The sequence below is a fragment of the Meles meles genome, chromosome 12 (assembly GCF_922984935.1).
Source record: "Meles meles chromosome 12, mMelMel3.1 paternal haplotype, whole genome shotgun sequence".
NCBI lineage: Eukaryota > Metazoa > Chordata > Mammalia > Carnivora > Mustelidae > Meles > Meles meles.
Window position 1 is genome coordinate 83,283,784 of NC_060077.1, and position 12,677 is coordinate 83,296,460.

Sequence of the window (12,677 nt, forward strand, 5' to 3'; positions counted from 1 at the left end):
TTTCAGATGCCCTTTTAGGGCTCCATCCCGGGACAGCCAAGAACAGTGAGTGCAGAATGATATCCGGGTGATTTCCCCTGAGCGTGAGGCTCAGAGAGAGAGAATCAAATCAGGCCCAATGCTCCTTTCCCCTAGACAGCTCTGCCAAGCTGGGATTTTGTAGAAATGAAGAGGAAGGGAGGGAAAAGAGGCAGACAAAAGAAAGTTTTTCCCCAGAGTACATGGCTGTGGTTAGTGTGAGGGTAGTGTTTATGGGGCATCTAGCCCCACACCTGGCCTGCCTCGGGGGTGGTGGATGTTTGTACTATGGATCAAATTTTTAATTGAGATATAATTCATCTACTAAAAGGCTCACTTTTTAAAAATATAGTAGTCGGGGTGCCTGGGTGGCTCAGTGTGTTAAAGCCTCTGCTTTCGGCTCAGGTCATGATCCCAGGGTCCTGGGTTCGAGCCCCGCATCAGGCTCTCTGCTCAGCAGGGAGCCTGCTTTCCCTCCTCTCTCTCTGCCTGCCTCTCTGCCTACTTGTGATCTCTGTCTGCCAAATAAATAAATAAATAAATGTAATAGTCACTGGTTTTTAGTACATTGGCAAGGTTGTGCAGCCATCGCCGTGATTTAATTCTGGTACAATTTCACCACCCCACAAAGAGACTCCTGCGTATCTCTCCCTTACCAAAGTCTCTGGAAACCACGAACCTACTTGTTCTATGAATTTGTCTATTCTGGGTATTTCCTATAGATGGAATTGCGTGACATTTTGGCCTTTTGTTTCAAGTTTCTTTCACTTAGCATGGTTCATCCATGGTACAGCACACTGTAGCATGTATTTCTTCATACGACTAATGTTCCGTCGTATGGGAACACCACTTTCTGTGACCCGCTCCTGTGTGAACCTACATTTAGGCTTTGTTCACTCTGGCTTTTATGTATGATGCTGACATGACCTTTCATATAGAAATTTCAGTGCAGATATATGTTTTAATATCTTAGGTATATACTTAGCAGTGAAATCAGTTGTGTCATACAGTAAGTCTGTGTTTGATTGTGAACTGCCAGACTGTTTCCCAGCGGCTGCGCCATTTTATATTCCCACCTGAATATGATGGGTTTAGGTACGGGAGTTCTGATCTCCAGCACACCTTCCTAGCACTTGTTGCCATAGTGGGTCCTGTCCTGTCTAATACTTGCCATGGACAGAGTGTTTTGTCTCAGCACATCTTGAGTTCACAGGGAGGTTCACTTACAACAAGGTCCCAGAAGCACAGAGGGTGGAGACAGGAGGTAGAGGGTGAATGGGAATTTTGTTTCTAAAACTGAAAGTTTTTTTTTCTGGCAGATCTCCCTACCCGGCTAGGCCATTCTGCTCTTCGGTCTCTTTTATCCCTCTGTGTGTAGTGAAGCCCTGAGTGAGATTGTTATGTAACTGATCCCCAAGTTGAAACTGGGTGGAGGTAAGGGAGGAAACAGACTGTTGGGGTTTTGATAAAGGAGTAGGTCCAAAGTTAGAAGAAAATGATGAGAAAATGACCCACAAACATGGGAATAGGAGCTTCTCACTGAAAGTTGTGTCACTGGCCATTGTCACCAGACGAAGTATGGGTTCCTAGAGTAGGAGCAGGAGGGGTTTCTTTGGGCTCCAAGAGAAAGGGACCTGATCTCATAGGACAGAAGCAAGAAGCTCAGGCTGGGCGTGGGAGGAAGACATTTGGTGATAAAGTGGTATAAATTGGCCTTTAAGGGAACTTCTGACTAAGGCTGAAATTCCCTGAGACTTAGCTGCTAAGATTTGTCATGCAAGAGTCGAGTCTGAGGACAAGGGACTAATTATAAGGGCCAGGAGTTTGCTTACATTTAGAGAGAACTTGGGCTCAACTGAGAAATATTTTCATAATTTTCTTCTGTTCCCAAAAAGTGTTCTTGCCATGCAATCGACAGTGTTATGACATTCTGATATCATGTGGTATCACAGATCACTCAGCCATTCTTGGAAGTTTTTGCATGTGATTCCTTGCCAACTTGTGTCTTTGGCTGTTTTCTAAATAATAGACCAACATCATTGGTTCCAGGAATCCAGAAACCCAATAAAACTTAGAAGGAAATACACTTTCAGGAACCATCATGCTATTTCTCATGCCTTTATAGGTTGGTTAAGAAATATCTCCTTGGTTTTCCTGACTCTTACTTCCTTGTGAAGGGTGTGACTTGTTAAATTGCAAATCCTAGGGGAATTTTATTTCTTCTCCTTCTTACAAAGTGTATGGTGTGTCTCTTTACAGGGAAACCGATTAGTGGAGAACAAGAAGCATCCAATGGTAGAATATCTGCCAATTACTTTATCCCCTGTAGAAACAGATATATCTATATATGCATTCAATATCAGAGAATGAGGTTAGCCAACTTTGTAAAAGAGTTTCACAGAGGAGAACTCATTCCAGTAAGATTTATACAGACATTAGTTAGGGAATTGCTCTCCTGTATAAGTATATCATGGAAGACAGATTCATCTGAACCCCACCCTTTCTCCCATTCCCACACTTCCGGCACCACCCAGGACAGTCATCCTGCTTTCAACCAAATCTATAACTGTTCCTTGTTGTTCTCTTACAACTCCCTCCCTGATTCATGTGGGCATTCCTGTTCTTTTGCCAAGAAACACCAGTGCAGGCTCTCCCCTTTCCTCTTCCTCTTTGCTTTAAGCAAAATAATGGATGTTCCCCGTGACTGCATGTCACTGGATCTTTTCTCAGAGGTAGCGTCTCACTCCCCTTCATACTCCCACTTCATACCATGAAGCCAGGAAACATGGTCTTCTCTTTCTTTTATTTCCACTGCCTTTTCTAGCCATTGTTTTTCCTGTCTTCAGTGCCCTATTTTCGCTTTTCAGTTGTGCGTGTGTGTCAACACGTGCCCACCTACCATCTTGTGTGTTACTCCTTACTATTCATTAAGTCATCTGTTACCTCTTCACCCTTTTATGGTTTTAGCTCTTCATCCTAAATGCTCCCAGTATTGCAGGTTAACTCAAAATTTTTATTTCATTGTCAACAAATGGAATACATCCCTATTTTATTTTACATCGGTTCTAGTTGAAGCTCCTTCTTTGTGAAAATATTCTCATGTCTTTTGCCCTATTGATCATTGGATTCATGATGTTTCTTACCTTTTTGAATATGCGCTTTATATAAAGTCATATTGATTGTTATTGATGCTGTCTCTGGAGTACGAATGGAGAGAAAAATTCTAGAAGGCTGAAGAAACAGGGGATGTGGGTTTGCTGGGGATTTTATTTTGCTTCTCCAGTTCTCCTCTACATTCTTTCATCCACCTGTGGGTTCCAGGAATCTTAGTCATAGGGTGACATAATCAGCGTCTTGTCCTCTGACAGACCCTTGCATTTGGCCACTGGGAGGCAACAAGTCATCCAGCTTCCTCTCAGCTAGGCTGCCAAGGGATGGTTGCGTTTCTTTACCAAAAGCCACAGATGCTATTGGGCAGCCTTTTCTGTAGCTCCACCTGTTTCCCGGATTTTGGTAACCACTCCTCCTCTTCCTATCTAGCTCTAGGGGTGGCGGTGTCTCCTATTGTTGCTCGCCTTGTGCTATTCACCATCCTTTATTGGCTTCTCTTAGCTCTGACTATATCGTGAATAGTTTCTTCATCAAACTTTTCTGAATTATCCACTTTGACTGTGTCATTTGTTTTCTGCTAGGCCCTTGGCTACTACAGTAAGTAAATTGTTCTAGGAAAAATACCTTCAAGTGGAATTCTGGAATCAGGTTGCTCACGCATTGAGAAACACATGTTGAGAGTAAATGGGACACTGGCATATGGCATATAGTGACTTCAAGTTATTTCTGATGGAGGCGAGACACGAAGTGCAGGTGGAAAACAAGGTGTCAGGACATCAGGTGGCTGTGGTGCTAAGTTGCTGTAGCCACAACAGTAGTTTTAAAGATTGTGGGATCAGCTGCTTACTTTTTTTTTTTCCCTTTTTATTAATTTTTTCAGCGTAACAGTATTCATTCTTTTTGCACAACACCCAGTGCTCCATGCAAAACGTGCCCTCCCCATCACCCACCACCTGTTCCCCCAACCTCCCACCCCTGACCCTTCAAAACCCTCAGGTTGTTTTTCAGAGTCCATAGTCTCTTATGGTTCACCTCCCCTCCCCAATGTCCATAGCCCGCTCCCCCTCTCCCAATCCCACCCTGGGGGGAGCTGCTTACTTTTGATGGGCCTGGGAAATTGAATCCAATTGAAATCTGAAAAACCTCTTCCATGGATCTTGACAAGTAAGTACTGAAAGCTATTACCCACCACCTGGTTCCCCCAACCTCCCACCCCCACCCCTTCAAAACCCTCAGGTTGTCTTTCAGAGTCCATAGTCTCTTATGGTTCATCTCCCCTTCCAATTTCCCTCAACTTCTGAAGCAGGTGTGCCCCCTAGTTACCCAGAATTACATTTCAGTGATCAATCTTCCTACTTTCCCCACCAACACTGCAAAAAAAAAAAAAAAAGATAGCTACACATTCTTTTCAACATGATTTTTTCTCTACTGTACCTTATGCTTGAAGACTGATTTATGTTCACTACCGTAGGATATTCCATTATATGAACCTAGCATAATTTATTTTCCTTATTCTTCTATTAACATACATGTAAGTCATTTCTACTTCTTGCAATTGCCAACTGTATGGCCATTAACCACTTATATATGTCTTCTTGAGCACAGCATGTGAGTACATCTGAGGTATATATTTAAACATAGAACTGCTGAAACTGAAGCACATACCACCAGATATTACCAAAGTAGCTGACTAACATTTTCACCAGCCCTTCAACAGTAACTCTCTTCTTCCACATCACACCAATCCGAAGTATTTAAAACATTGTTACTGGTGTTAATTTCATTGTTGTTTTAATTGCATGTCCTAGAAAAATGAAGCATCTTTTTAAGATTTTATTTATTTATTCATGAGAGACAGAGAGAAAGAGGCAGGGGCAGAGAGAGAAGGAGCAAGGAGTGAGCCCGATGTGGGACTCGATCCCAGGACCCCATGATCATGACCTGAGCCGAAAGCAGACACTTAACCATATGAGCCACCTAGGTGCCCAAAGATGAAGCATCTTATCAGTTAACCCTCCCATTAGCTGAACCAACAACTTTTAATAGCTGAGTAGAAACCATCTAGCTATTTTTCCATAAATATAAAACATACTTGTATCCATGGGATCCTAAATAAGCTTGGACATCCTAGACACTGGGTAATCCATGGACACCAGACTGTACTTCTTCATGATTATCTACTGAGGATGTTGGGGCCAAGAGTGTAGGTATGAGGACTGACACAGCAAGTGGGCAGGCCATGGCACTGGCCGTAGGAAGGACTTTCAGCAGCCTTGAAGGACTAGCCAGAATGGTATCAGGAAACTGAGGTCATGGCTCCTGTGATGCTTATTCACCCTATTTCATGCTTATTCATGAAACAAGCTTAGAAGGAGCTGCACTCTGACTTCTCCATTGTTTTTTGGACCACTTTCGGTGGCAGCAGTTGAGAGACCCTGGAGGCCCTAGTTTCAAGGGTAGACACTGAGAGAATAGTAAAGGAAAGTAGCATGCCATGTGAGTAGCACTTCCCAAAGCTTTATAGGAATGCTAGTTCCAAAAGCAAGATGTGTTTAATGATGGATCACATCTGACCTAGCCCCCTTGGTCTGATGGTGTGTATGGCATGGTTAGAGGATGAGAGGAAGGGGTCAGGCCAGGAGAGGTGGGGGAGGAAGACTACACATGGGGAGGGTATGAGTAGGGAGGTAGGGAGGGAAGGAAAGACAGAGGAGGAAGGAAGGAGAGAGAAGGAGAGAATGAATGCCACTAAGGAGGACAGTGAGTCATGGAATCTTTACAGCTGACTGTTCTAGGGAAGAGATGCTTCCCCTAACCCAAACATCGTCCAAAACAGTGGTCTTTAAATTTGACTAAAACTAAAAGAACCTAGATATCCATCAACAGATGAATGGATAAAGAAGATGTGGTATATATACTCAATGGAATACTATGCAGCCATCAAAAGAAATGAAATCTTGCCATTTGCGACGACGTGGATGGAACTAGAGGGTATCATGCTTAGTGAAATAAGTCAATCGGAGAAAGACAACTATCATATGATCTCCCTGATATGAGGACGTGGAGATGCAACATGGGGGGTTAGGGGGATAGGAGAAGAATAAATGAAACAAGATGGGATTGGGAGGGAGACAAACCATAAATGACTCTTAATCTCGCAAAACAAACTGGGGGTTGCTGGGGGGAGGTGGGGTTTGGAGAGGGGGAGGGGGTATGGACATTGGGGAGGGTATGTGCTATGGTGAGTGCTGTGAAGTGTGTAAACCTGGTGATTCACAGACCTGTACCCCTGGGGATAAAAATACATTATATGTTTATTAAAAAAAAAAAAGGATGAATACCCAACTTTTGTAGCAACATGGACGGGACTGGAAGTGATTATGCTGAGTGAAGTAAGTCAAGCAGAGAGAGTCAAGTATCATATGGTTTCACTTATTTGTGGAGCATAACAAATGACATGGAGGACATGGGGAGATGGAGAGGAGAAGGAAGTTGAGGGAAATTGGAAGGGGAGATGAACCATAAGAGACTATGGACTCTGAAAGACAACCTGAGGGTTTTGAAGGGGTGGGGGTGGGAGGTTGGGGGAACCAGGTGGTGGGTAATAGGGAGGGCACGTATTGCATGGAGCACTGGGTGTTGTGCAAAAACAATGAATACTGTTATGCTGAAAAAAATAATTTTTTTCAATTAAAAAAAAAAACTAAAGGTGTCCTCAGAAACTTTTATGTGAGAATATCTAAATCTCAAATACATGTGTTCTCCAAAATTTATATGCCCAAGAATGTCCTGTGTTCTCAGTGGCAGGTTTCCCAATTCTTCCATATTTCACCAAAGAAAAGGAAACTTGTCACCTACCACAAATCTTACTATAATGAGATGTCCAGGAACAACAAAGACAATCTTTTAATGATTAATCAAGATACTACAGGCCCACCCATAGGGCCTCTGCATTCCCTGGTTTATACAGACTTCTATAAACTGTGAAGACCAGAAAGTCAGAAGGGAAGTATTTTAGCTCATATTGAGTTGTTCTGAATTGAGAATATTTATGAATGAAGTCAGGGTGACAGTGGAAGTAATGACAATTTTTCAATACCACAGCTTCTTCAAAGAAGTTTTGACTATTATCAAGATTATCAAGGTCCTAAGGAGACCAAAGCAGAAGAGCACCTCATAAGCTACTGAACGCTAAATATGATTTTTCTACTTATTGTGACAAATTCTTTTCTCCTATCCCAGAGACTATCTCAGGCACAAGAAAATACCAGACTAACTGGAATGTTTTACTGGGTTATGTATTTTTAAGATACATTAGATAAAATTTATGGAATTTATTTCAGATATAGTGTGCATTATTCAATTAGTATATAGAATCTATTTCATCAAATCTCATCATGAATATTTCCTCCTGTGAAAGTGAGTTCTCATTGTATTTCATTTTTAAAAATGGTTAATGGTTAAACCTCCTACTAGCAAAGTCCAAAATTTTGTGTTAGATGCAGAACCAATGAATTTTTAGCAATACACATTTTTATCTTAAGTGAAGAAGCACAGGGAAATTTTCTTATGATTCATCTCATTAAGAGATGCTTCTCCAATTAAAAATAGCTTCTGTATTAATAATATTTCAAATTTAAAATTTTTTCCTCCAATTTTATACTAATAGTAAGTGTAGTGATAGATAACACAATCTAAAAAAAGATCTTTTAAACATTTAAAGCAATATGATCCATGGAAAATAACATTTTAATTTGAAATTTATAAACATTGTATTGGAGAAAAAGATGACAAAGTTATCAATAAAAGACTTTAAAGTATTGGAGCTCCTGGTTGGCTCAGTGGGTTAAAGCCTCTGCCTTCGGCTCAGGACATGATCCCAGGGTCCCAGGATCCCAGGGTCATGATCGAGCCCCACATCAGGCTCTCTGCTCAGCAGGGAGCCTGCTTCCTCCTCTCTCTCTCTGCCTGCCTCTCTGCCTACTTGTGATCTCTATCTGTTAAATAAAATAAAATAAAATCTTAAAAAAAGACTTTAAAGTATAAAAATATTAAATTAGGATAAACTTCTTTGAAGAAAGTGGAATGGAAATATAATTTCCTTGTGAAGAAGAATGATTTAAAATCTTCAAAAGTTAAGGGTCTTGTTCATGTGTTTTAAAAATGGGTAAGTAGTAGGTATTATAGTTAAATTCCATTGGATGGAGTTAAAAGAGTGAGGAAATAGTTTTATTTTAAAATAGCAGTCTCGTAAAATGACAAAAATTACATCCTTTGTAACTGTATTTTGGCCAGAATTTTAGTTGTCAACTAAAACCTGTGGGGTGAAGGTTTAAACAAAAGTTATGAGTTGTCCTTGAGCAAAGCGTTTGGAGATCATGTTGCAAGATTCAGATCCCTGGATTTGCTGTGTGCTACCAGGTGCCACACATTTCAGGCAACACCACTAGTGACACTGTGTGGCAGTGGCTGCAACAGTGAGTCAACAGTGTGAGACTTCCTGGGGACAGAATAGATTTCTGGTGTTCCTTAAAACAAGGATAAGACTGACAATCCCCTCCACACCTCAATTTGTTAAACATTGTGGGGTTCTTAAAGTTCTTAAAGTTGTTAAGAGAGGGAGGATCCAGGGAAAGAGATTGGCATCTTTCATAGACAGGATGGTGGATGGATTATATTTCATCTGATTATAAAGAGGAATGTAGTCTTATTTTGCATTCATTGAAGTAATAGTTTCTCCCAACAAAGAAAAGCCCTGGGCTAAGTGCCTTCTTAGGTGAATCTATGAGATACTGAAAAAATTAACACCAGTCCTTTTCAAACTTTTCCAAAAATTGCACTGTAGAGATCACTTCCTAACACATTCTATGAGGACAGCATTACCCTGATATTAAAGCAAGAGGGGCACTATGGAAAGAAAAGTACTGACCAATATCTCTTATAAATATTGATACAAAAATCCTCATAAAGTGCTAACAAGCTGAATTCAGCAGCATAGTAAAAGGATTATACATCATGACGAAGTAGGATTTATTTCTGGAATGCAAGAATAGATCAACATACGAAAATCAATCAATGTGCTACCCCACATTATAGAATGAAGGGGAAAAACACCATGTGACCATCTCATATGATGTAGAAAATTATTAGACAAAGTTCAACACCTTTTGATAAAAATATTCATCAAATTTTTTTTTCAAAGATTTTATTTATTATTTATTTGACAGACAGAGATTTCAAGTAGGCAGAGAGGCAGGCAGAGAGAGAGAGGAGGAAGCAGGCTCCCTGCTGAGCAGAGAGCCTGATGTGGGGCTTCAATGCAACATTCCAATACCATTTTTTTTCAGAAACAGGAAAACCCATCCTAAAATTCATAGTAGTCTCATGGCAACTCCAGTAGCCAAAACAATCTTGAAAAAGAAGAACAAATTTTTGAAGTTTACATTTTCTGGTTTCAAAGCATACTACAAACTTATAGTAATCCAACGAGTGTGGCGTAAAGACGAACTATATACCTATGGAGTAGGATAGAAAACTTGGTAATAAACTTTTTTTTTTTTTTTGGAAATGAACTTTTGAATATATGGTCAAATGATTTTTCACAAGGGTGTCAAGATCATTTAATGGAGGAAAGGACAGTCTTTTTAAATAAATGGTGCCAGTAAACTGGATATCTGCATGGAAAAGAAGAAAATTGGGCCCTTAGCTTACACCATTTATAAACACTAAGTCAAGAAGGTTGAAGGCCTAAATGTAAGAGCTAAAACTATAAAATTCTTAGAAGAACATATAGTAGAAAAAATGACAATTGAATTTAGCAATGATATCTTTGATATGCTACCCCAAACCGAGGCAGCAAAGGAGGAAATTGATAAATTGGACTTGTTCAAAACTTAAAACTTTTTTGCACCAAAGGGCACTATCTGAAGAATATAAAGCAATTCACATAATGGGGAAAAATTTATAAATCCTATAGGTGATAAGGGATTAATATCTACAGTATATCAAGAACTCCTACTACTCAATAACAAAAAAAATTGCAAAGGACTTGAATAGACATTTTTCCAAGGAAGATATACAAATGCCCTCCCAGAAAATAACAAATGTGGCAAGAATGTGGAGAAAAACAGAACCCTTGTGCATTGCTAGCAGGAATGTAAAATGGTGTGACTGTTGTGGAAAACAGTTTGAGGAACCATCATATTGGTGATGGCTGCACAACAATGTGAATGTACTTGATGCCACTACGTTGTAGAGTTTAAAGTGATTAAAATGGTAAATTTTATTCTATGTATATTTTAGCACATTCACATACACACAAGTCATGATTTCTGATTTAAGCTGTTTTCCCAACAGTGTTTCCCAAACTTTTTATCATCTTGGGTCACCTCCCTCTCACATTTCCCTCAAAGGTTCTATTAACTTTCTCTCCTTTCAAAATTCTCTACTCATCCCATAGCTTTATCACTTGCAGTTTATGTATTTTCCTCCTTCACCAGGGAGGGAGACAAGCCATAAGAGACTCTTAATCTCAGGAAATAAGCTGAGGGCTACTGGGAGTTTGGTGGGGAGAGGGATAGGGTGGCTGGTTGATGGATATTGGGAGGGTATGAGCTATGGTGAGTGCTGTGAATTGTGTAAGGCTGATGATTCACTGTAACCCTGGGGCAAATAATATATTATTTGTTATTTTTTTTTAAAAAAAGGATATTATTTTGGAACTTCTTCAATTTCCCATCATCCTCTAAGCTTCAGACCTCTGTGCCTCTCATCCTTCCTTCTTCTTGTCCTCTTATTCCCATCTTCCATTTTCTCAAGAACTTCTTTTAGTAGCACACCTTTTCTAAATGAGCCTGTGTCTCTAATGGAGCCTGCTCTTGTGTAAATATATTGAAACTCTCTCATTTTTTTTTGAAACTTTCTTATTCTTAAGCAAGCAAACAAACCCCTTTCTTCTAGCCAGCCCATTCAATAAACTTCTTTCGTTGTTCAAAGTTTCGAGAGTCTAGACTCCAAACACCTTCTTTACCCACTGCAAATCTAGCATCTTTTCCAATATTTCAACAGCATAATTTTTGCTTAAGTTTGTAATAGACTTTCTGAATTCCTAATCCAGTAAACATTTCCAGAATTTACGTATTTAGAAAGGATTCTTCTTGTGTGATCTGCAGGCCCTGGAAGTTCCTCAGACCTCAACGACAGAACCAATTTCATAAAAACGCTAAAACATTATGTGCCTTTTCCACTGTGTTGAGATTGTCACAGATGGTGCAAAAACAATGATTTCTAAAACTGTTGGCACTTTAGTGTGAATCAAGGCTATAGCCCCAAACCATACTAGTATATGGATTCTCCACTTAAAAAATAAACACACACACACACACAAATGCTTTTTTCAACTTAATGAACTTTTTGAACCATTAAAATATTTAATTGAAGATTTTATTGAATCTACCTTTGAGTACACCTCACTTAAAATTAGGTGGGGTCACATGGGATGTATGCATAATGTAACTTTTAATTTTTTTCTTAAGTATGGGGTTATTCTTAAAAACATTTAATTAAAAAGTGTTCTGCTCCCCCCATACTCCCAGAAACAATAGTTACTATATGTGCTTTATACAAATCTCTTCCTATTCCTCATTGTTTATCAATTTTATTGAGCTATAATTTACATAAAATAAATCCACACATTATAAAAGTATAGTGCACTGACTTTTGACAAATGTAAACACCTGTTTACACAGCACCACCTGTTTACAGGTGGTCTTTACAAGTGGTATAAACACCTGTTTACAGATGATGTAAATCATGGTGTAAGCACCACCCAATCAAGTTCGGAACATTCATCTCAACCAGTTTTCCTAGGACTGTTTTTTACCATCAATTCCTTCTCCAATGCCAGCCCTAGGAAACCACTAATCAGTTTTCTGTTAATTTTGTCTGTTCTAGGACGTCATGTAAGTGCAGTTATATAACATGTACTCTTTCTGTCCCATTTCTTTTGCGCAGCATAGTATGTGGGAGCTGCATCCTTGCTGCTGGAGGTATCCATACCTTCTTCCTTTTTGGCACTGAGTGTTCTCCCATTGTTTATATTACCATTCACCAGCTGATAAAATTTGAGGTATTCCCATTTTTTTGACTATTATGAATAAGGTTTCTGTGAACATCTGCATTCTATCCCTTTGTGACAAATGTATTCCGTTCCCTTGGGTAAATTCCAAAGTTTGCAGTTACTGTATCATATGGTGAGTCTATGTGTAACCAACACATCTTTGTTAATGTGAGGAAGACTTTCTCTAGAAGCGAAATTGCTCAACCCCAAGAAATTTGAAGTTTTCTAGAGTGATATCACCGAAACGGTGGTGTTGGAGACCCCAGCCCTTATCCCTCCCCACAGAGATGAACAATTACGTAGCTCTTATTGAACGAAAACAGCTCACAAAAAAAGAGGCGATAATCATTTGAGGTGATGGAGGTGTTAGCCAATGCTGTGCTGGGGTCATTTTGCAATATGCGAGCGCACCAAACACGGTGTGTGCTTT